Source organism: Anopheles cruzii, chromosome 2 (genome assembly GCF_943734635.1).
Source record: "Anopheles cruzii chromosome 2, idAnoCruzAS_RS32_06, whole genome shotgun sequence".
Lineage (NCBI taxonomy): Eukaryota > Metazoa > Arthropoda > Insecta > Diptera > Culicidae > Anopheles > Anopheles cruzii.
Genome location: NC_069144.1, coordinates 31848177 through 31873104, shown reverse-complemented (window position 1 = coordinate 31873104; position 24928 = coordinate 31848177). Strand labels below are relative to the sequence as shown.

The following is a 24928-nucleotide window of genomic DNA, read 5'->3' as shown; positions in this document are numbered from 1 at the left end:
GCTAATACTTAACACTTAAAAAGATGCTTTCACTGTTTATTGTTTGTTCCATTCGTTTGTGAGTTACAGGATGTAGTCAATGGAAGTCACCAAAGACAAAATTGAGTACATTTTACAACTATTTTTTAAAGGCGAAAATTCAAGCTAGGCCGCTGAAATTTTGCATGGTGTTTATGGTGCCGATGCTCTAACTGGGCTGCCACACGGCACGAAACAAACGATATATCAGCCTCCAACCGCGACAATTTTGACAGTAAAGCGATCAGTAGGTGTCAAAAGCTTTGTGGGTCTGCAGACCCTGCAACAGGGCGCATTACAGACGAAAACAGAGGTTTGTTTACAAACAAACGAAAACAGAGGTTTGTTAACAAGCAAAGATTTTTATTTGTGATGTTATTTTGAATTTTAACTATAAGTTTATCTCCATTTCAGCAATAAAATGGGTAGCAAACCGGAGCAAAAAAGATACGTAAAACTGGTAAGTATGTTTCGGATAAATGCGTAGTGAGCTTGGTTATCCGGAACGCTCCGGATCCGGTGGACGGAACAATTAGTTATGAACATCGAAGTTAATGTTTTGGTTAGGTGATTATTAGTGACGGTCATTATTGATGGTTAATTTTGTTGGAAGTTTACAAGAAGGTGTACATTTGCTTTTTACAGTGCTTCTTCGACTTCAGCATGAATAATGACGCGTATGTTATCCATGGAACCATCTCTCGCTCCTACATGCGGTTTTTACTATAAACCATTCACCGACGGACTCGGCGTCGCCCATCCCTTCGCGACGAGTAACAAGCTGCACGCCAGACGCCGTCCGGGATTTGCCCGAGGCATAGCTAGAAACACAAGCTTACAGATTCCTGTACAAAACAATCTTAGCAGAGAATAAACCAGCATAATTCCAAGCATGGCACCAAGCATTTATTTCTTCGTGATCACTCCCAGTATAATATGAATCCGGATGTTCGGGAAATAAGGTGAATTAGTGTGGCTTTTTCGTAAACTCTACATCTGTTCGCCGTAATGGTCATCTCTTTCATCAGCTCTGTTTGGCTAGCAATGATCCTGGATGTGCGGTCCTGGTGCCGGACGATTGGCCTGTTGTCACTTTGTTCAATCCCATCTTGCCGGTACAGCAACAATATCTAAAAAAAGCGAAAAGATTATTCAGAAATCAACTTACCTCTCCGATTTCTATTTTCTCGGGCCAAAAACACGAATGTAAACAAGTTTGACATTTCTCTTTCTGTCTGTCTCATTCAACATTTCTGTTGCTGTAATATTAGACCTGCCACACGGCACGAAACAGATTTGACACCAAGTTACATGTTGCGCGTAACTGTTTCGTGCCGTCTGGCACCACAGTAACAGCTACGTTAAATTTAGGCTTTGTTGACCCTATTCAGTTATTTTTTATGTTAAAGCCTAGGTAGGGTCATCAAAATTGTGGATAAAATCACAGAAATAATCAAAGTTGATCGGCATGTTAGTAGAGCATCGGTCAGGAGCTGAAGATTAACTATCAAACAGTTTTAAGTCATTTGCGCAAAGCTGGATTCACAAAGAAGCTCGAAGTTTGGGCGCCACACTATTTACACCATAAAATGTTATGGCTCGAATTGCCATCTGCAAAGTTTTTGCCAAACGGAACGAAATCGACCCATTTCTTAAACGGATGGGTACTGGGGATAAGGATTGGGATACATACGACAATGCTGTGTGAAAATGATCGTTCCTCCTGAGTTTTTCTGAGTGATGAAAAACTGAGAACAAAAAAGGATTGTAAAAATGGATTGCTCAAGTTTTTCGCCAATAACGACTAAGCCTTTTACAAGAGCGGCATTATAAAAGTATTTAAAAAAACACAAAAATTTTTTTAACAAAATGGTGCATATTTGACGCAAATTGGACCATTGAAAGCATCTTAAATAACATTTTGAAGTACACGCAAAAATAATGGATTTCGTTTTAGAATACCTAATACAATTCGGTTTCGTAGTTTTAGTTCTGGTATTTGAATGCTATAAGTCGTTTGCGTGTTTTGCTGTGCGTCGAAAAGACTGATTTTTAGTTAGAGACTATTCTTGGTTTTTGTATCACGAGGAAGTTGTTGCATCACATTTTCTTGATCAAATCGTGATCATTTCGACGCAAAGTCGACCCAGATCATTCCGTAACCAACATTTTCGCCTCACTTAGCACCATGTAACTTCTGCTAAAATCAAGAGATCGATCCGAGGATACCTTTTACAGTCTATAGTTGAGATAAGAACCTAAACGAAGCATCTGTTGCATAGAACGGGGATTACGGGGAACACTTTCTTAGTTATAATCGAATTCCCCTATATTTCGTGGCAACATTAATGAAGTGAACAGCATCGAATCAATCCGAATTGCAGCTCACTCAAACTAACTAGCATTTTGGGGCCCGTAAACTCTTCACGACGGCAAATCGTTTGCCCGTTGTCGTCGCTCGTATGGTCGAGTTTGGTTCGTCGCGCAGTTTTTACGATCTTCGCCATCGAATGGCTCGCACCGTGACTACCGCGGGTTGCCGCGCTAGCCCGCGAGTCGCAAAAATAGATGACCTTGTGCAAAAATATTGCGCGGGTCAGGGATCGTTCCAACCGTTCCGCCGGTTCAACTTTCGGTGACTGCCGTCCGATCCCCCCAGCGGCAGCATCGGTGCGTTTCTTTGCCACTTTGCGTTACATATTTGAGTGCATATTGCGTAGACTTAGAAATACATGTCAAAAGGGGTAGAGCACGATCAACTAGTGCTCAGGACTAGTGCGCATTCGCTGTTTATCTAGATTTTAGACTCCGACAAAGCGTTGGTATTTTGCTCATTTCTGTACATTTTCTGGAAATGGAAGGAAAGACTTGACGATTTATGTGAGGGTCGTTGGAAATTATTCCGACCGAAGATACAGCATAAAAAGCAGTCGCTTAGGGCGTAAGATTTAGTGAGTAAGGCGGATGGTCAAGCAGTTTAAACGGCAGTTCGTGGCTCACTCAACTCGACTTTTATCGACTCGTGGAACTCTAGGCGTAAGGGATCATTCAAACTGCTGCCGAGGGCAACCCACAGTATTCAGTGCTGGGTGCCATTTGCATTTTGATGTTCCGGTTTTGTGAGAACTTTTGTGAAACTAATTTCAAGAAACACATGCTGGCCATGCTGGCCATGCTGCTACTCCCAGCAACCAGCATGCAGCCAGGACATTCACCTCGCAACCTCCCCACGATCACACACGATTTGACATGGTGTCTTACATCCCGTTCGTTGGCCGCCCGTTGACTGGTCTGCGTGCGAAGTGGTTCCCTGCTGGGCGATCGCGACCGGGCGCGAGCGCACGGGGGTCATCGACCGGAAAGCATTAATTCACGGTCAAGATTCGGGGCCCCGTGCCCCGCGTGTGGTCAGAAATCATATCGCGAGCCTGCCAGATCGGCCGATCAATGACCCGGGGCCCGGGGTAGCAGATAAGCGCGCGGCACGCATGTAGGTAGCCGGGTCACAGAGCGGTCATCGGACTTCGAGTTGCCGACCCCCCTCGCCCGACATGCGTCCTGTTTATTTTCGGGTCCAAATTTCGCGAACATCCGCGGAGGTTGCATCACACGTCACGCTGCACATTATCGGCCAACGGTAATCTCTGTCAACCGACTTGGCTTAGAAGCGCGACTGTCGTGGACTGCGACAGCGTTTTCCTAGCGAGGTCAGCGACCCGCGCGCCATCCTGCGGTCGATCGAATTATCACGCAAATGTCGTTTTCCCTCGGGTGTGGCAGATGGGATGGATTTTCCCATTACTTTCAGCCGGTCAGCCAGCCAACTGTCAGCTTCACGGTTGAACTCGAACGCGTTTAATACTTTTTTCCTTCAGTTTTGCTGGCGTGTTTCCCTTTTTTGCTCCCTCGCCGCGGCTCCACGGTGCACGGTGGAAAATCGCGGCATCGATTGTGTCGCCCATTGGCCTGCTCCTCCCGCCCCAGGAGACGTCCATCATTTTTCGCGACCCCAAACCCGACAGCCCCGAGCAGCAGCAGGCCTCGCAGTGCAACGTGCGGTGCATCGTGGCGTGGTTTTTCCTGCTGCAAATGTAAAGTGTCACAAATTACCACCGACGGTCGGTGGCAGCTTTGTCATTGTCAGGCCTCTGACAGAGTCGGTGGAAAATTCCAAAGACGACGCGGCGCGCGCTGGGGCAGAAAATCAGAATTACCTTACTTGGGGTAAGCCGTTTGTCGCAGACGAAGACGATTGAGACAACTTCCTGTCAGCGGCACGCGGGCCCAAGACGTGGACGTTAACCCGTGCCCGTGTCCTTACGCGGAGTTAAATTTATCTTTTACGGCCGAGTGTGTTACGGCCGAAAACACCAGTCCTGGTGTTTTCATCCCTTTACCAGATGTCGGTTTGTTGAAGAAGACATCGGTTCCAATGCGTTCACTCAATTGGTTCATGCTTTTTTGTGTTGTCTAACGTAGTAGAGATCTGTATCATAATTCTTCAACTAAATAGTTGTTACATCGGGAACTAGTGTCAGGAGCTTCGGCAGGTCAATATCCGTCGTTAAGCTAATTGCATAAAACGGTGCCGTAGCTCGCCTTCAAAGGAATGGGCGGATATTCTGGATATTTTAATGACCGCCCGAGCGTGAGCTGAAAACCCGAGACCCGGCACGTTGCTGCACTTTGTCTTCATTCTGGCTTGGCGCATTCGTCCAACGAACCGACACCGGGAAGAGTTGAAGACAGTCCCCACTATCGTCCCCATGCCGACAAATATTGGCGAAGCCCGACGGGCGCACTGTCGACGGTGGCCCACCACTGCGCATCCGCGCGGTCGGGAATTCTTCATCAATCACATTGACATTGGGAAATATAAACACAAAACTCGAGCGAGGAATGGCCGGTGCAGCCGTAAACATTTGCAGCAGCCCCGGTGCAGCTCACTCACGGGCCCAAGAGATAGTGCCAATGAACTGTAATAAAATTATGGTTCTACATTATTAGTCATCCTTCCATTCGCGTTCCACAGCCTCGCCGGTCTCGCCGGTGACACCGGACCGGAAATGTGAGAAAGCATGTGGCTGAACGATCCAACTGGGACGGGGGATGAGTGGCCGCTAGTCCCCGCCTCGGTGGGGAACTACACCGAACCGGGAAAGTAATCATCAGCCCGCGTGAAGAAGTTGCCGGGGAAGTTTATGGCTCCGAACAACTGAGGAACGGCGGTGCAGCTGGCAAAGATCGTACTCCGCGTTAATGCTTGACGTGCCGCGTAGCGCAACCTCAAGAAGTTCAAGGCCACGGCAAGCAGAGTGACAGTTCTGGTATCGAAACGGAAGGTACGACACGGCCGTAAGTTTGATCCGATCCCGATATGAGCACGGAAACAGTTTCTCATCAGAAAAGGCAATTGTTAAACTGTTTGTTGAAAATGGTCGGACAATTTCCGATTAAGTATGTTAACAAAAACTGTTAAATTCTTTGCTCGGGCTTTACAGTTTGCATTTTGTAGTTTTTAAATCACAGGGCTATCACACGTTACAGTTTTCGAACATATCTGTTAATCCAAGTCTTAAATTGAATGTCTGCTATTTTAGACTGGAAACCCCCAATCGATTGTAGAGAGGCCGCTACATCCAGAAAAAAATAACTGTATGATGCGCATTATGGGCTTGTGGCGTCATTTTACGTTATTTTTTCGATAACGACGAAGATAGACCACCAGCGTCAATTCCGAGCGATACCACCAGTTGATAGTATTTGTTTCTTTTGACTGCAATTCAAGATATGGACTTAGAAGATATGTAGCTTACGCAAGTCGGGGCAACGAACTACACAACACGAGCCGTTTTCGATTTGAAAAATAACAGTCGCCAAGTTATGACCAAGATAATACCCAAAATGTGCAAAAAAATTATTGTAAAATATCTTATCAGAATCGACTGTTGTCAAAGTACAAACTCTATGAGAATATTTCATTAAAAGCTTTTAATTTCATATCACTATTATTTTTATTAATTATTTCGTTTGGGAATCCACGATTTAGCAGAGAGATAGGACAAATGTATAGACGATCGCATTAAAATTTTATAAACGATTTTTGTGTGTTAAAAACAGTCCGATTGTCAACGCATAGACCTAGTATATGTTTTTGAGGTTCTTCTTTGAAAATAGACGATAAATAACTCTGCATTACTAGCTCAGAAACACGAGGTTAAATGTCCTCAAATCATTTTACTGAAGAGTTGAGCCGCGATATGTTTCGAGTACGGGTTTCGCATCTGGACCAAGCAGTGAGAAACTCTATTCAAGGCACAAGACACTCTTCAGCCATTTTCTTTGCCAACTTTGAACGCCGTGGTAGAAATTTATGTCAACATCCGATGTTGCCCGATGCTGAAATAACGATCAGAGCGCTAGTAAAAAAAAACGAGAACCTTCCTCAGTTTCACTGATACCAGGAGCATCCGACTGAAGTTGTTGACTTTGGTCCGACACAAAAATGGTCAATCACCCGTCGGCTGCATAATAGTATCGACTCCCAGGGCCGTCAGAGCCGAAGTAGAGTAAAAAGTTGGCTGTGTAAGTTGGTTGCGGGAAGATGTCAATATTTTTCCCGATGCACGAAACGAAGGAAATTGCGATTCTTCATCGAGTCTGGCTGCTGACACCCTTGAAAAGCCGTAGCTGGGCGATGCTGGCTCTGGCTGGTCCTAAACCGGGTGCAGCCGAGAATCCACTAGACACGTCTGCCGAGCGGCGGGTTAAGTGGCAATTCTACCATGGAAAACAGTGTACGCCGTGCGGACACCCCAACCGACGGGTCCCGACGAAGTGACAACAGCGTTTCGAACCGTTTCCGAACCATTCGAAACCGAACCAGCGCTATCAAATGCAAACGATGGCGGCCGGGAAAATCGCCCTGAGAGTATTTCAACTTTTTGAAAGCACAACAAACGGCACAGGCGACCGGCAAACCGGTTCCCTTTTGCCCGGACATCATCCTGAACCTGATGGATGCTTGCTCCGAATGCTGCACAGGGGAAGCCGCCCAAAGACATAGAAATGCAACCCCCCTCTCGGCCTCGCTTGGCAGTTCGGTGCTTTCCGATGCAGAGGGTGAACTCCCATCGAGTCACGCTCACGAAAGAGCTACCGGGCATAGGGATTGTGCACGCTTTGTGAAATGAAAGTTCCTTCTTTAGATGTTGCCCTGTTTCTCGCAACGCTGGCGCACCTGCCGCAATCATGGCCGTTCTACGGATCCCAGCCAGCCAGTGTCCTAACGATATTCTACGAGCGACGGTGCCCCGCAGCGATGGATTTGCAATTTTCTAGCAAAACAATTTCAAATTATTGTGTCACAATCACTTTCAACTCCTGCACCGGACGTGGCTAGCCATTTCCGGCTCGACTTGACTATCAAATAAGACTGCCAGTTGGAAGCCACTGCCATTTTGTGGGGCGAGTGTACACTTTGGCAACCCGAGCTTACCACTCGCCGGTAAGTGTACTAGTAGTAAACTTTTCGGATTTTTGACAAAGTTGTACAGATTGTTTCCGTCACAGAACTTGGTGCATTGGTCTTTTGGTGTATATATTTGCTCGTTGTCTGACTTGGGTGCGGGATTTTTATTACCAAAATAAACTTATGAATGTGAACATGAGTCACTGTATGGTAGAAATCAGTGCAAGATACTCTTGGCGTAATAATCTCCTTCACCGATATCTGAAGTTATTGATAAACAATAATTACAGGGTGGAACATTCAAAATTTAAGATTTCATTTTGTTATAAAAATAATAAAGGCGGAATATTTTTCGAAGCCTTCAGATTTAGTTGCATTTAGTTGGTCAAATGTCCACCACGGTTGGCTTAGAAGTAGTCCATTCGGTTGACCCAATTTTTGAGCACATTTTCGATTGTATTAGGTCCTATCTCGACAGTACCCATTTAATTTTCGGTTTTGAGGTCGTTAATGGATGCTGGTTTGTTCGCGGAACATTTATCTATATATATAAAATTCCCGTTCTGTCTGTATGTTCCTTATAGACTCCGAAACTACTGGACCGATTGACTCGAAATTTGGTACACAGGGGTTTTTGGGGCCGGGGAGTGCAATAGTCAAGGTTAGAAACCCCTCACCCCCCTCTTTCTTTGCCCTCCCATACAACTAACTGTTTAAAACATCAATTACTCCACAAGTTATGAATCGAATTTCATCAAAACTTGCGCAGTAGTTGATGGTCACCCGAGAAACCATGTATCAAAATTTGGTCCTTGCAGGACGAGGGGAAGAAGGGGTCCCCATACAACCCCAATCCTTAAAATACGTCCAAGGGCAATATTGGTATCGTTTCTTAGGTTTTGGTGGTCTGTAAATCGATAGGATTCACTTAAAAGCCTTTTTCTTTCTTCTTCCACCTATCACACCCCCTCCTTCCATCCATCTTGAAGTAGTGTGATGTTGGAAGGAACTGCGTAGTTTGCGTTTAATTTTTAAAGAAGGTGAGAAAGAGAGGAAGAGAAAGATAGAGTAGGAAAGAGAGAGAGAAAGAGATAGATAGATAGAGAGATAGAGAGATAGAGAGATAGAGATAGAGGGAAAGAGAGAAAGAGAGAGAGAGAGAGAGAGAGAGAGAGAGAGATGGAGAGAGTAACAGATATAGGGAGAAAAAGAGAGAGAGAGAGAGAGAGAGAGAGAGAGAGAGAAAGAGAGAACAAAAGAAAGAGAGAGAGAGACAGAAAAAGATAGAGAGAGAAAGAGAGAGAGAGATAGAAACGGACTGCTACAGCCTTCTAGATTTCAATTAGGATCATATAGTAGAAAAAGTACATTTCACACCTTCCGGAAGAGGGGCTCCCATGCAAACGTAACATAAAATTCAGCATAATTCGGGTTGTTTTCGAACAAATCGAACCAAATTCTGCAGGTGGGAGTTTTTGGGAAGGGGAAATGTTCTGGTGAATGTTTGAAACCCCTCGCCACTTTCCAAATGGTGGCTCCCATACAAAATTTGGGTAAATTTCAGCAAAATTCGAAAAGTGTTCAAACAATTTGAGTCAAATTTAGCTGGTGCGAGTTTTGCCATGTATCCAACGGGAAACGGGAAGGAAAGCCAATCGGATACATCACCGGGAAGCCCTATCATTCGGAACAGAGTAACGGGACGAGGAAAGGGAAACTGAACAAATACGTCACCGGGAAGCCCGATCGTCTGAAAAGTAGAAGTAACGGGAAATGCAAAGGGAAGCTGATCGGATACGTCACCAGGAAGTCCGTTGAAACGTCGGATAATCGAGAAATGAGGATGAAATGAGGCGTGGCAACGCGCGCCGGGATCAGCTAGTCTTTCATAAAAACGGCCCGGTCCGTTCTTCTAAGGCATAAAAAAATTATCTTTCACCGCTCCGCAAAGATAATAGCCCAATGGTGCCAAATCGCGGCTTCTTGGAGGCAACAACATTTCTACTGATTATTCGGTTTTCGAAGATGGGGCGCAAAATATCGATTGTGACCAAAATTCGCACCAAACACTCACTCGTTGTCGGTGCATTGGCTTCTCTTGCACGACGTGTAGGTTTTCCGAGCCCAAAACAGGACAATTCTGCTTATTAACATAACCACTGAGGTGGAAATGAGCTTAAGTGAAATGAACTTTTTAAAATTAGTACAGTTTAAGTTGAAGGCTCACCACTTTGGAAATAAGTTTTTAATATTTCCCAACTTTCTTCGTTTCGTTTGTTCGAGCCATTTCCATAAGTGTTGGTAAATATAGCGGTACGTCTCCACCGGAGCCACATAAACGATAATTCGATAAGCGCTCTAAACGACAGAGTGCGCTGGAGAGACGCAAGGATAGGGTCACCGATCGACCGTGACCGAGTGATAGAAGCGAGAGTAAGAGAGCAGAGAGAGAGTGAGAGAGAGGAGTGAGTGAAGAGACGATCAGGATTAGCGATGAGATCGAACTAGCCCGCAAAGCAGAGTAGACTAATTTTATCCGCGCGTCACTAAAATCGAATCACGACTAAATTCGATACTAAGTGCGAATAAAAAAGTACTTGTGCGGCGATCTCCACCGTTAATTAATAAACACTATACTAAAACCCAACAATAACTGTATACTAAATGCTTACAATTTCCAAAATAAAAAAGACGCCTTAAACGTCAAGTTATCGGTAGTTCTAGAAACAAACGCCATACGACCACCATCATCTACAAAAATTATCTTCAAAATGTTTCGAAAGTTCCCCACATTCCCTATGCATATTTACAACATCGAATCGTTTAAGTTAACAAATGACACAAACGTCCCGGAAGACCTCTAACAGCCTCCCCGACAGTGTTGAATGTTTGGAACAATGATTTGGAAAACGACAGACGGCCGCGCCGAAGTGGGCCAACGATTAGATACGCCAGCCTGCGAGAAGGTTGATGCAGTTGCACTTTGCACAACTGAGCACACGATTTGCTGGAGGCGAAAAAAAAGGTAACGCCGCTTAAACGTGTGGCGAGGATCGATTTTTTCCGTGTTTTCGCCATCCGACCGAAATGAGGTCAGAACGCATCTGCTGTGGTGGCGCATCTGGGCGTCGCGGGAGGTGTAAATTTTGATAACTGCGTTGCACTTTTTCGTGCATGCACTTCTTAGCGGGTCGCTGCCACCGCATTCCGAAATTAGAACACACCATTTTATCAACCACGAGGCTTTTTGGGGGCTTCTCTGCTGCGAGTGTTAATTGTGTTGTGAAATAGGTGTTATTTGATAAGACGCCCGGGGTGATAAGTGGCTACGGTCTCCTTGAGCGCTTCCTTGACCTAAAACGAAGCTCACCATCACGATATAACACTCTGGATGCATTTTTTGTGGCACATCTTATTGCACTACATCCACAGTTTACGTTACCCTACAAATAATCGTTTACCTTTTAGAACATTCCACTGCCACTGCCGTGCCATCGTAGGCGGGTTAAGCGGACCGTCGGATTTCGCAACGGACCGATCCTGGCCGCAACCGGACACGGCGCACCTTAACGCCTGTTTACGTGCCTTCCTCAGGCATGAAATTTGATAGTCATTTACGATTCGAAAGTAGACAAAAAGCAGCTCTCCGTAACGTTGCGGTAATTCACTTGCGAAACCTCGTGACTCGTGGAATTTATTCCTTCCACGGAGCGACCTCGCCGTGCCGTTCAATTTTTGCCTCCACGAATCGGTAGTCGACCATCGGGCAACGGGCAATTTTTATTTGCCATCATCTTCTTCTTATCTCCTTGACCTCATTTCGGAGCGCGCGCGAGATGACGTCAAAACGATCGGCGCACGGTTATAACCCAAACAAGCAACCGCGATCGCACCCAAAACTAAAACAAAATAAAAACTGCACCGGCTGCAACTGCATTCCGTAATAAGTGCCCAGTGCATGCCCCACTGCACACCGTGGGGTTTTGGTTTGATAAGATAGCCCGGCAGATAGTGCGCCGTCTACGTCTAGTGTCACGATCGACAAATTACTTGGCCTCCGCCCGAAGTGCAACGGTTGTTCCGAAAGTCGTTCGTCGTTCGTTGTTGACTAGTGTTCCTTATCTGGTCCGCGGGGGCTTTCTTGCCCCCCGAAATGGCAAGGTATTTGCGGGACCGAAACGATCGCTACGCCGCAGTTCTTCGCAACTTGATTGGTCCGCCCGACCAGAGGGTCATTGAAACATTCGTACTTCGCGGACACCAACGAAGTCACGTGGCATCGACGGCAGCGACTCCTCGGTAAACAGTAACGGCTAATCTCTCCACTTGTTGTTGTGAATCCGTGTGCAATGAATGAATGAAGGAAACAAGATTAACCATAAGAGCGGATATTTCTTATGTCACCCAAACCAATCGAAAAGTTCATACTGTAAACCAAGCGTGCAGTAATTCATAGTCGTAGAGAAAATCAATTATTAGGACTTTCAATTAATTCATGCTGGGGGGCCACACGAAGCGTAAACACTCGATTGAACATTAATCGGTAATTTCAAATCGTTTGCGCTTATGTCAAAGCGTTTATGGGACGTAAAAACGAGCGTAAACACTGTTGTCAAACGTTTTGTTTATAAACAGAGAGTAATGTAAGTTCTTATTTAAGTTATTATTACAGCAACACAAGCTAAAAAGACCGAAAAAATTATTCAGAAATCAACTTCCTTCTTCGATTTTTATTTTCTCGGGCCAAAAACACGAATGGAAACATGTTTGACATTTCGGCGACAACTTTTTTTATATTTGAGCCTGCCACACGAAGCATAAACGATTTGACATTATAAATTAATTTTGCGCTCGTTTGACGCTTCATGTAGCCCCCGTTTTAGGACTTTCAATTAATTCATGCAGTTTTACAATAAATGTCATTACTCACTAAATGTCACAAATTTGTTTTTAATGTAATATATGTTTGACAGCTACTGCAAGTTTTTGGTGAAAGTGAAATCAACACCTTTTTAACATCTGAAGATGTCGAATGTTTTGTTTCTGGAAAAGTGTTTTCGCGGGGATTACCTTAATATGACGAAAAGCGTTACCGAAAGTCATCATATTTTAATGAATGTTTATGGTGAACATGATCTTGCTAAAAGAACGTGTCCGTTGTGGTTATTTTAGATTGCGAGACCAAGAGCGACCTGGACAGCGAAAAAAGCTTGATGATGAAGAATTGGCAGCTTTGCTCGATCAGGATGCATGTCAGACGCAAGAAGAACTTGCAGAAATGTTAGGAGTTGACTGTGGTGTGCAACAGTTTCCCAACGCCTGAGTGCCGTGGGAATGATTAGAAAAATGTCTTATTGGGTTCCATGCTAATTGAACGAAGGAAAACCATTTGCGAATTTCTGTTTGCACGGCAGAAAAGAATGGAGTTCTTGTACCGAATCGTCACTGGTGATGAAAAGGGGTTTTATTACAAGAATCCAAAAGAGTTGGAGAACCGTCCGAAGATACTTGTTGGGCAGCGATTTGGCAGCACGATTGAACTAGAGTCCGAAAGATTTTAAAAGTCCAAATGATTTAATAAGAGTCCAAGTCCGGATTGGCTAGTGGTTGGTGTGTGTTTGACTGTACCTTAGCCAGTATCTGGCGCTCGCCCGGGATCTCTGAGGTGGTGTGAACGGCTTCGTGTTCCGTCCGCTATTTATGAGCATCGATATTTTGCAGTTAACCCGACGACGTACACGCATCGTGACCTAGATCAATGCCGCGCGATTCATTTTTAGCCGCATCCTATTTCCTTCTTTTTGCGTCAAGCACGATCTGCTCCTCTCGGCACGTCACGCCGCTGTGAGCTGTGAATGGAACCGGCCATTTACATTCGATGCCTTCCGGTCGGCCACTCCGGGGACGCTGCGGCGGATGGTGCTCGGGGGCGCATCGCTTACAGACTAATGCATTATTTACCATCCGGCCTCGAAAAACCGCTGCCCGCGGAAAGGCTTCGGCTGCAACGTCCATCGGATGATAAGTACTGGCGAATTCATGCACCGGCGTCAAGTCGAGCGTACTCGTTGGAGTACGTTAATTGATGATTGCATGGTGATGCTGCTGGCGCAATGCCTGATAGTTATTGATATTTACGATGGATTGCCGATGCACTCGATGCAATTGTGCAATCTAATCGATTTTGATGCATCTCACCGATCGTCGGCGTGCATTTCAGCAGCGCCTTGCTGTCTTCCAAAACAAAAGTGGAACAAAAACACCGACTCATTGACGGCCAGTGGATCAATACCGTTTACGAAGCAACTCCGCACGACTCCGGCGCCAATCCTTCAAACCCACCGCTCGAGGTTCGTGTGTTTATTGAAATTTATTCATGCGAAGGCAGGAATAATGCACGCCCGTGCAAGAAACATGAGCCGGGCCGGGCCGGGTACATATTTGCCCGCTACATTATTGCGCACCAATTACACGACCCACTGGCCGCCGGCCAGCCACAGCCACAGCATCCTTCTTGCTGCCCAATTTCTTGCCGACAAGGACAATATTGGTTTTAACAACCGTACCCACGGAGGCGTGCTCACATATTGATAATGGACCTCGTGATGAGCTTGCGGCCCGAAAGGATAATACCCCCGGGCCACTCAACCGGAGCGGAGTGTGTTGGTAAATAACCAACAGATCCGTCGGATCGATGGCTTCATTGTGGTCGTGGCACTCGGGGCCGATACATAAAACCCTACCTAATTCCGTTTTTAGTTCTCCGAGGATGCGCTATGTCGCTGCATCGCTTGGGTTGATAATCTTGGGTCTTGCGGTCTAATCAATTCTTTCGCTAATACGCCTTGCGGTCGATCGGCGGCAAACCCCGGAGTAGTCGCGGCTTGTTGACGGCTTGATTTACATACGCGGGGCGGCCGGGCAGCTGCTGGAAGATACTTCGCACACCGGCGACACCGCTTCGCACTGCGGTCCTGCCGATAACGTGGCGAACGTGACGAACGGACCAGTTCACCTTCTCCGACGGCCGAGCTCCAGACAGCTCAGCCAGGCGGCACTAAAGCTCCGGCGGCGGCCGGCCACAAACATGGTAACCGCCTCCGCGTAGGTGGATAAACTCCCACACAGCCCCGAGTCCACCCCCCGTACGGTCATCCTACGCCACGCATCCTTCGACACTTCGCAGCGTGTGTTCGTTATGGCCGGCATCGACGGATGGGGCTTGCGTGTTTAATTTAATAAATATTTATTTACATTACGTTAGCGCTTCCCGTTTCACGTCTCGTCTCTCGGCTCTCTCTCTCGCGTGAGGCATCTTCTTCGAGGGGAAGTCTTTTCCCTACTCTTCGTTGCTTCGAAGTCTGTCTGGGCTGTCTGGACGGACGGTGTCCGATTTTTATTTACCAGCCAGCCGAACGGATCGCTCCGAAGTCAACGTCTGCTCCTGCCCTTGCAGTGCCAGTGTAACGAACGAAGGAGCCTGTGGGTCCTGTGTAGCGGGCGCCTCACAGCGGGAGACAGCGCCTAGACACGCGGAAATGCGGATTGCCGATGTTTGGCCGAGTTGATGACCAATTTGTGCGTGATGAGCTTCAAGTACCGAGTCGCGAGGACATCGTGATCTATCTCGGAACGGATCCCGTATCCGTATCACAAAGGTTCAAGTCCCAAAACGAACTACAAAAAATGCGCATGACCGCCGGCTTAACTGGGTTAAGTGCACGCCCCGTTCTAGATAGCGATTATCCTCGACCTAAACCTACTGAGGACTGAGCACTACTGAGGCTGCACAATTGGTACGAACGAAGAAGAAAAAAACGCAGTTGTAATAATAATAATAGACACAGCACACCAAAACACGAGATCGCCATTTTGCTCAATCATCGTTTATCGTCCTCATTGCGGCGCCAGCGCTGTCGCCAGCGTCGCGAGGACATGTGATCGGTGCGTGGCGGCGGGAAGCTGCTAGAACCGGCCCATGTGCGGGGGCGATTCGTAGACCAACCCTGGGGCCACAGCGGTGCAGCGGTGCACAATTGAGATCAATAAGGAACTACGAGGGCCGCCCAGGGACGAACTTTGGCGTGCTGGTAAATTTTACAGCATTTTGATTGCCGCTAATGAACGCCCGTGGCGGCGGTGGTGGTGGTGGGACGTTGTAATTTGTGACATAAAATCATTATCGTCTGACGTCTGACGAAGGGCCATCGCGACCTTGGGGACGGTTTGCTAAATCGATTAGATGAAAGTGTAACGATCGAGGAAGTGCCATCGAGGACGACGCGGGAGCTCCTTCAGCAGATGTTTTCATCGTTTTCGCACTCATCACCCAGCCTGTCAAGTGCCCAGCTCGCATTTCGCCTATCGCAAAACTCGCCGTTTTGCGGCTCGGCGTATTATTTTTTTCACACTCCATCGTCTGACCTCATTTCGGGTCAGTCACTGGGCGGCATCTTATCACGTTTTTTTTAAATCTCACTCCACCGAATGGAGCCCCCAACACTGATCTACGACAAATTGGACGACAGGCGCTGCCGGACCGATCCTGCGATAATCCTTATCGGCTGTTTACCGGCCGCGGCGGCGACGACGGTGGACGATAACGTTACCTTGCGCTGCGCTGCGCTCGAAATCGCGGATTGCAATCGCGGGTTTCAAAGTCAAGGCTCGGCGAACGCCCTCAATCGACGCAATTCGGCCTCGGCCTATCTCACCATCGGGGCACCGCTACGTGCCCCGACGGGCGTCGATCTTTTTCGCACGACAACACGTCCCGCCCGTGCCCGAAGGGATCCAAGATATCGCCGGCCCACCATCTGGGGCCAAAAGTTAAACAACTTCATCAGCTCAGCCGTCAGGTACTAATGGCGGCCTACTTCCGCGGCCGCCATTAGCGGGGCCCCATGATCGTTCAATTTCCACGAAACCCCTGCGTCGAGTCGAGTGAATTCTGGGACATCGAGGTCTGCGAAAAAAAAAATGAGGACTTACACAGGGGTCAACGGCACCTAAATGATAAGAAGTGATCCGTTGAAACTTGAAGGCGCAAGTCTTGCGGGAAACGGAATCCACCAGTGCACCAGCTTCTGGTCTGGAGTCCGATTTGTCAAACTGTTTGTCAAACATTGACTAAAAGGCGAAAAAAAAGACGTAGACGAAAAATGGGTCAGGCCGTGAGGACGGCAGCATGGCAATCCTTCCGTCTGTCGTTAATGAGTAAACAACTTCACACACATCTGGGGCGCGTTCATTATCTTATCCGTGACTACTCGACACCAACGACGCCGTTCTGCGTCGGGTCATATTTGGGGTGTCAGGGTGCGGAGTCGGTGTTCGTCCATGTGGAGCACGGGTTTCTTTTTCGCCTCTCAAGACCTGGCACACGGGGGTCTTCCTTCGCTCCCTGACCTACCCAAATACATGCGCGCTTCTGTGCGTATCCCAAGGTTGTGGGGCGAGCTTAGTTTCGTCTTCTGGCGCTGACGTTGCGATAAGCGGACCGTGTTTGTTTCCCCGATGGCTATCCCGATAGCCGGAGCCGGTGACGGTGACAGACGGCTAGACGGGCCGCCGCAAATGGCTTAACGTGTTTCCGCGTTTCCGGGCCGCTATCTATCTTCGATGCGGCGTCTCCTTGGCCGAGCGGAGGTCCGAATTCGATTCGAGTCGTTTCGTTGGTCTGTGGTGCGCCGTGCAGATGTTGAGCAGATGCTCGCAGAAAATGGCGCACGTTGCCGCGCGCTCGCCCGTCGCATCTTACATCGTCGCATCTGGCACGGATGCACGGTGAGAGGTTAATAACCATGGCCTTGGATGCGCGGACGCCAGCCGGCGATGTGGCACCGTCTCGCGGGGCTACACGAATGTAACACTGTGGTCAATAAGTAACGGGACTTTCGGTTTTTGAACTTGTTTGGGAATCCGATTCGTCCGAGGGACGAATGTTTCTGTGTCAAAATACTAGTTAGTGCTTATTCCTTATAGGTCTTTTTCGGAAACAGTTGTAAAGTAAATTCTTCGGTACTCATAATCAACTGATGACCTACACGGCAATACTGGGGCGCCAGACGAAGCGTAAAACGGAGCGTAAAATTAATTTATATTTTCAAATCATTTATAATCAATCATTTAATTATTTTATCGTATGCTTCGTGTGGCAGGCTTAAAAAATAAAACCAAAATGTCAAACATGTTTACATTCGTGTTTTTGGCCCGAGAAAATAGAAATCGAAGTGGTAAGTTGAATTCTGAATAATTTTTTCTGTTTTTTAGATTTTGTTGCTGTTCCAGCAAATAAGAACTTACATAATCCTATGTTTGTAAACAAAGTGTATGCAAACAGTGTTTACGCTCGGTTTTACGCTTGGATTTACGTCTCCGAAGACTCATAAGCGTTTTGACATAAGCGCAAACGATTTGACGTTAAAGATTTATGTCAAATCGAGTGTTTACGCTTCGTCTGGCCCCCCAGATAAAATCAAAGAATTGGTGTCCCAAAATCGTCGATTGACAGTCCGAGATCTTACTGACTTTGTTGGAGTATCGAAAGGATCAGTGTAGACCATATGGGTATCAGAAAAATGATGATGTTTTTGCAACACATTTTCGGGACGATTACAACTCGACCAGAATCGTTCCCCTGATTCGCCTGATTTAGCACTAAGAGTCTTCTGGATACTCACTAAACTCAAGAGAAGAAACGAAGTACATATTGAAGGCTATACAGGAACAAGTTTTCTGAGTTATAGGCAAATTCCCGTTAATTTTTGGCCACCGTAGTACATCTTCGATGGCGAGGTCAGGTGAACTGATCGTGTACTGATCCACACTCGACTCCAATTCCTCCGAAGTCTATTTTTATTAAGATTTCACCGGTTCTGTGTGTCCCAAATCCCAAATGAGTCTCTCAAACAATTCGTGGCATATTTTAAACAAATGGCCAGGAAGTACGAGAAGGTTATTGTATTCGAAAGTAGCTGCACGGTCGATTATTCAATGGACGTCATAAGAGTCTCTTTGTTATGGACTGCGGTCGGTGCAGCGGTGTGTCGGATCTCTCCTTTCCGGCCGACTTCCGGTTAGCCCGAGAAATGACCCGGTGCCAGAGACGCGAGACGATGCCGCTGCTGTCATCATTTCGCCTTCAAATCGATCATTTTTACTTTCAACAAAGGTGACACTTCTCGCGCCTTCTCTGCGCTTTTCCTTTCGCAGGACCCACACACTGCAGCGGCTGACCTCATTTTGCTCGGCCCCTCTAGTGGTGTAAGTGAAGCTCTGCCCTGGGCCCCCCGTCATTTATCATTCACTTTCAATTGGCGTTAAATTTCTACCGGGGGGAGCGAAACACGCAAAAACAAACAACGCGAAACGTCAAAAAATGCAAAAAGTTGGACGCTGGACGATCGTACGCGAAGTACACACACACGCGTATCCGCCGTGGCCCACAATGGCGGACACGGAGCGGTAATGACGCGGTCGCGGTCGCGAAGTTGGCTCGATGAAAAAAAAGTTAGGTTAGGTCAGTTATTTTCGCTCGCCTACTCATCATCATCCGCACGCCGCGCCGAAATGGCGCACCGAAAGTGGAACCGAAGAAGAAGAAGATGGCCGCCTTTCCTTCGCTGCTATTTGTCTCTCTCTCTCTCATACGCACAGTCTTTCTACCAACATCAGGCTGCTTGAATCGTCGGCGTCGGCGAGACGATAAGAATAACGAACGGGTCTAATGGAATTATCGCGAAAAAAAATCGACCTCGGGTCCGTTTAGGAGAAGTGCGCAAAATTCGCCCGACGCCGGGGGAAAACACGGGAAACTCCAATCTGGATTGCGATAAAAAGCCAAAGCCCGAGCGACAGAGAGAGAGAGAGAACGCGACGCTACTATTATTGACCTTTTCTTTTTCTTATTATGTTTCAAAATCATCAATATTTTTACAACTATTTCCTAATATTTGAGCGTTTAATGCACATCCATAAAGTGAACGCGACGAAAACACAATGTTGGCGAATTTTAATATGATAATTAATGAGGACGAATGTTTAGCCAGCGATGATGTTGATGATGGTTGTGACGCATTCTCTCTCTCTCTCTCTCGATCATTACGGCACAAACATTAGCCACCGACCAAGCGTCGGCAACGGGCAACGGGGTGGTTTGGATAAACATCTTCCTTCCGTTCCGTCGGCGGCAGCCTCATCCAACGAACCCACCTACCACGCTGCCGCCAGACGGTTCCCCGAGCAAAGAGTTCCAGACCGGACCACGACCCCGCGCCATACGCGCAGACACCGCTGCAGCGCCTCCCTGGCCCTGGCCCTGGCAGCCCCCTCCGTCCCGTCTGGGGCACTGCTTCGCTGCACGCTCTCTTCTTCCTGCGCGTCAGTAATGTCAGACAACCAGAAGCGGAAAAAAAACCCGAATGGCATCACATTCCGTTGGCCACCCGGGTGAGTGTGTGAGTGAGGGCGCGTTCCGCCAATTTTGGAACAGGATGTGCGATGTGGGACGTGGGTGTGTGGGCCAGACCAACAATGATTTAGCTGTTCGCGGGCGCGGGGCGAACATATGCTTCGCGGCGATTCCGTATTGCGTTAGTCAGTATTGCGCTTGTTTAGCATTATTTTGACGTTTCGCCGGAACCATAACCTTCCCCACTCGTCGGGCAGGTTCATGACCGTTTGCGGAGCGTCGTGATGGGTTGTTATATTTGGGTTAACTGCCGGGCGTGGTATTCCCCAAAATTGATCCACAGTGTGTCAATTGTTCGGCTCCCAAATTGGGCAGGTGGCCGTCCAGTTGGGTTCCAAATCTTCACAGACCACATGATGACCTGAATCTGGCCGTAAGTCTGACCAAGCACAATTTTGTATCAAAATAAAACTACTATCAAACTACACTTGGAGGATTCCAATTTAAACCGATACCGATTTCTGTAGGATTTCTGGTCCAAATCATGAATGAGTCCAGAAGACGTTTTCTTTGGACCTATGGACTATTAGTCACTCACTCATATTTTCATGCCTAATATATTCGCACAGCCACTCCAGGGATTCGCCGGACCTACCCTAACGATAATCTCCAAAAGCCAACCAATTGGCTGGCCCCGAGCTCGGTGGCCAACAGACTTGGTCCGGCTTGGCGCCCACTGCTTCCCGCGGTCAACTTTGTGCTTCGTCGTCCGCTCGTTGCTCTCTGCCCGCCCGACTGTCTGTCTGTCTGACTGTCTCGACCGCTCGTGGAGCGTCTGCGTGGTTGCGGGCCCTTCGTGAAGTTCGTCCTTCAAGAGTCCGCTCCCGACCGCTTTGCCTGGCGCGTCTCGTCTGAGTGTGTGGTGGCGTGGCGTCTCCAGCAAACACACCGAAAGTTGTAACCATTCTCAGGACCACCAACTCGGAACTGGGGAAGATCGGAAGGGTCCGGGAGCTCATGGAACGAAAGTTTTAAATGAGAGCAGACCAACTGTAAAGAACACCGGATCCGAAGCGACTGGAACCCCCTGCGGGCATTCCGATGGGCAGACAGCAGGGCCCCAAATTGCTTCGGCGACGCTTCGAAGCTAATTTACCCTGCGCTGGACCAACTTCTCCAGCGCTCCACTGCTCTCTGTGGCTTGGCGCGCTCCACATGGTGCATGCACATGGGAACGAGTGTGGACTTCCGTCTCTTCGATCCCGGGTCCCGAAAACCGGGCCAGACCTTCGTGCGAACCCCGTCTAGACTATTAATATAAGAGGTATATAAATTTAATGAAATTCTCCTCGAAAACCGTGCAGGAGTGGAAGTGTTAATTATGTTGTTATTGTTACTGCCTTTCTGTCCCGGGGTGCCCACCACCGGAACGCATGGAATCCCGCAGCGAGCGGGCGACCGAGGGGCCTTCTACTTATGACTGGACATCCTGCGGCCAAGGAAGAAATGAAACATCGCTCCGGGTGAGTTTTCCCGGTGGTTGCGCCGTGGTTTATTGACATCGCCAGCCACGGAGCGCGGTGCTGAAGAAAGCATCCAGCAGCTGGAACTGGAAATTGTAGCGATGTGGTTGAATTGGAGGCGCCTTCTCTCTTCTTCACACACACACGTCGCAGACGAGCCAGCTTCTTCGTGGGATCTATTTTATTATTCAGAAAATCTTGGCAAAATCGTACTGCCCCGCACAAGCGGCCGACTACCCGGCAACCGGCAAGATGAAGTTTTGAGCGTTGCAAGTGGTTAACGAGACTCCCTGTCGATGCAACCCCAACTCACCGGTTCCGGTCCGGAGCCGGCCAACCCTGCCCGCGCTCCTTCCCACGATTGTGACTTTTTTATTCCAATTTAAGACTTTCTTTTGGGGTCGCCCTCCGGCGTAAACCGGAGGTCTTCCGGCCGCCGAGCTGGCGGGCGGCTGGCTGCTGTCGCCGGAAAAGTAAATTGGCAGCATAATCTCCAATCTTCTGCGCTAGGGTTAACCATCCGGCTTCTGGTGCTGGCGGTGCAGTTTCCCGATTGCGGCAGAACCGACACCGCAAAGACGATGTTTTGGCGAAATTCCCTTTTTCTTTGCGCTCTTGGGCGTTACTGTAAAAGATTCCTCGGCTCCGCGGCAAGTTTTCGGTGGTCCGGATCGACCGGAACTCCTCGATTTGCGTCAATGCATTGATGCACCGCACGGCACGGCCGGCCCTGCTCGATGCTCGACAATGCTGGGGTATCGGCTTCCAGTGTCTGGGGCCAGAAATTGCCAAAATATAATCCCGCGCCAGACGAAGCTAACTGCCGCGCCGTAAACTAAACGATCTTGTTGGCTCTAAAAAATTTAATACATCATTCCCTGTCAGCGACGACGGGTTGGACGTCTGGCCGCCGTAGCCCGTAGCTGACCACCGAGCTGAGAATGATGAATGAAGAAAGTCGGGCGAAAGAACAATGTCTGTCACCTTTACCCTGGGTCCAAGTTCGTGTAAAGGAGGAAAGGATTTCGACGATGACCGTCACTGGGATATGGATTCATAGGGGCCGGTGCACAATCTCTGCCCGCTACCCGAGCCCGAGTTGTATGCAGGACCCTGAAGCCTGTATTACTGAAATATTTCGGAAAAGCAGCGATCTCGATTGTCTGTCTTCATTCAATACAAAATTCGAGTAACTTAAACAAATTTGCCCAAAAACCCGAAACACACTGTAGTCCCCACATCTTGTAACAAGTTTATGACACAATCGACGTAGCTCGACAAGCCACCATGCGACTCCATTCGCTAGAAACACTCCTGCACTTATCGGGTATTCCTGTAAACTTTCCGTTGCCGAGTTTCCCACCCAGATGACGCACACTGGCCCTTTTTTCTATCGTGTTCGTTATGGCAAATAGCTGCAGAATCCTTCCATTAACTCGTTACTTAAGCACAGACCACTAAAAACAACTTCAATTATCCACAGAAACCCAATGTAACCATCGGGCGAGGTAGAAGTCCAAAGCAAACAGAAATACTTTACACCTTTCGCTGGTACGCTCCGGGTCTGGGTCGGGACGGTATCGCAGGTTGTTTTTTGTACCGACACCGGCCCGAGACTCCAGGGTCTGGTAGGACCGGTACCGTTCTTGGAGCAAAATTTCTAATGTTACTTATTGAAAGTTTGCCCCGGTATATTTACTTTTACTTTGCCGCGTATGATCGTTCTTTTTTCCGGACCGGAACAAACTTTGTCGTACGGTGCGGCGATGGAAATCTGAGCGTTCCACGTCGTGCTGTTGAGCAGGCTGGGCCGGGCCCCGACGAGGACGGTGATGATTAACTATACATCTAAAAACTCGATAGACATCAATCTTCCTGCAGACGGTATCTTTCGCTTCTGACATGTGCTCAGTAGTTCCAGTTAACGTAGTTGGGTTGTTTGGCCAGCGGCGCACCGTGGGTGGCTTCGCCAGAGGTGTCGAGGAGACGGTATATACGTCGTCGCAAAGCGCCGCTGCTCAAGAAAAACCGTCCAGACGTCGACGGAGCTTCCCTCGCGCCGGTTCCGCTCGCTCGCCCTTTCCCGCCGCGAGAACTGCACCACCTGCGTCTGGAAGACGGAGATCGTCATCTGTTTGCGACGTGCAGTTCACCGAATACGGAACCGACGCGGAGCTATATTTATCGTCCCCGGCGAGGAGTTTCCCGGGCAGGTGAGAAAATTTCCCTATCAAGCGCGGGTGCGGTGCGCCGGTGTTTGACTTTCAGCTTCCGTCGGCAGCAGGGAAGCGAATGGTTTCCGTTAGGTGTCTAGGACTAGGCTACGTACTGCTAACACCGCCACTTTACGCCCTCATATCGGAAACCTCATCGATGGGGAATCTGATGGCTGGATTTATCGATTTCTTCGATGGCGTCGACCCGACCACGGAACGGTACCGCGTTGAGGTAGGTTAGGTATCCGTCCGCCGCCGTCTCGCCGGCATCGGAATCGATAGCATCCACTTTGCACGTAATATTGAGCATAAATAAATATGTACAATATGGTCCGGCCGGGGCCTCGTTGCAATCTGGCTCGGATAAATATTTGCCCCTCAAGTACGTCGCTCACGAACGGGAATAGGTTTGTTGTGTATGTGAAAAGAACATTTTCATATCATGTGTATGTTTGGGTCGAACAAAATATCGGAAGAATTTCCTCGTCAACCAACGTGCGAGGAAACTGCATTAAATTGATCGGATTTCTGCTCCTTCTCGTGGATTCTTTTTCTCAATCGACAACCTAAGGTAAATAAAACCCCAGACAGCCGCAAAATATCGAGGAAAAAAAGAAGGTTGATCTACTTCATTAACGGATGAATGCTGATTTGGGGCGCTCTCGTCCCTTCATCATCGAACGCCTCCGTGAAGTAACGTGCCACAGGTTGGGATTGATATTGCGAACGGATAACACAAACAATCCAACGGCATAGCGGAACGGTAGAGAAGGGGAAGCGTTGCTGGGAATCAAAAACACAAAATCGGAAAGGAAATATAAAACAAATGCAACGTTTCGGAACGAAAATGGCAAATGCAAGAAAATTTATGTTACAATTTAAAACTCGATAAGTCGATATAACACTGTGGGCAAAACGTAACGGGAGTTTTGATTTTGAATGTGTTTGTGATCTACGTTGGCCACATTGTTAGCAATTATACGTCAAAATATAAACAATTTTCCTCCCTCTCTTAACCTATGCCTCTTCCCTGTGGTCGTATTGCTCCAAAATTAACTTCCAATCAATCCAAATCAGACTGAATAAAATTCTCAAAATGATCCTCAATTTACACTGGAGAACACCTACAAATCTCGTCCTAAGCCTTGCTGGCTCGCAAAGACTATCGTTTGAAATTAACAAACTAAAAGAAGGCCTAATCAACAGGTGCAATAATTCTATCCACCCAACTACAACTACATTCTAATACAAGAGCTAATTATTTGAAGTTCTTATAGTTAACCAGTTG

At 47.8% G+C, this 24928-nt stretch overlaps 1 long non-coding RNA gene across 2 annotated transcripts; it reads left to right on the top strand.

The window, feature by feature from the left end:
* The first annotated feature begins 224 nt into the window (after window positions 1-224).
* On the top strand, window positions 225-903 carry LOC128268302 (uncharacterized). 2 transcript variants are annotated; one of them, XR_008269134.1, is made up of 3 exons: window positions 225-331; window positions 433-585; window positions 664-903. It is a non-coding gene; the product is annotated as an uncharacterized LOC128268302 (long non-coding RNA). The 2 variants fall into 2 exon arrangements; XR_008269133.1 differs by having other exon boundaries at window positions 226-359.
* Window positions 904-24928: the final 24025 nt, after the last annotated feature.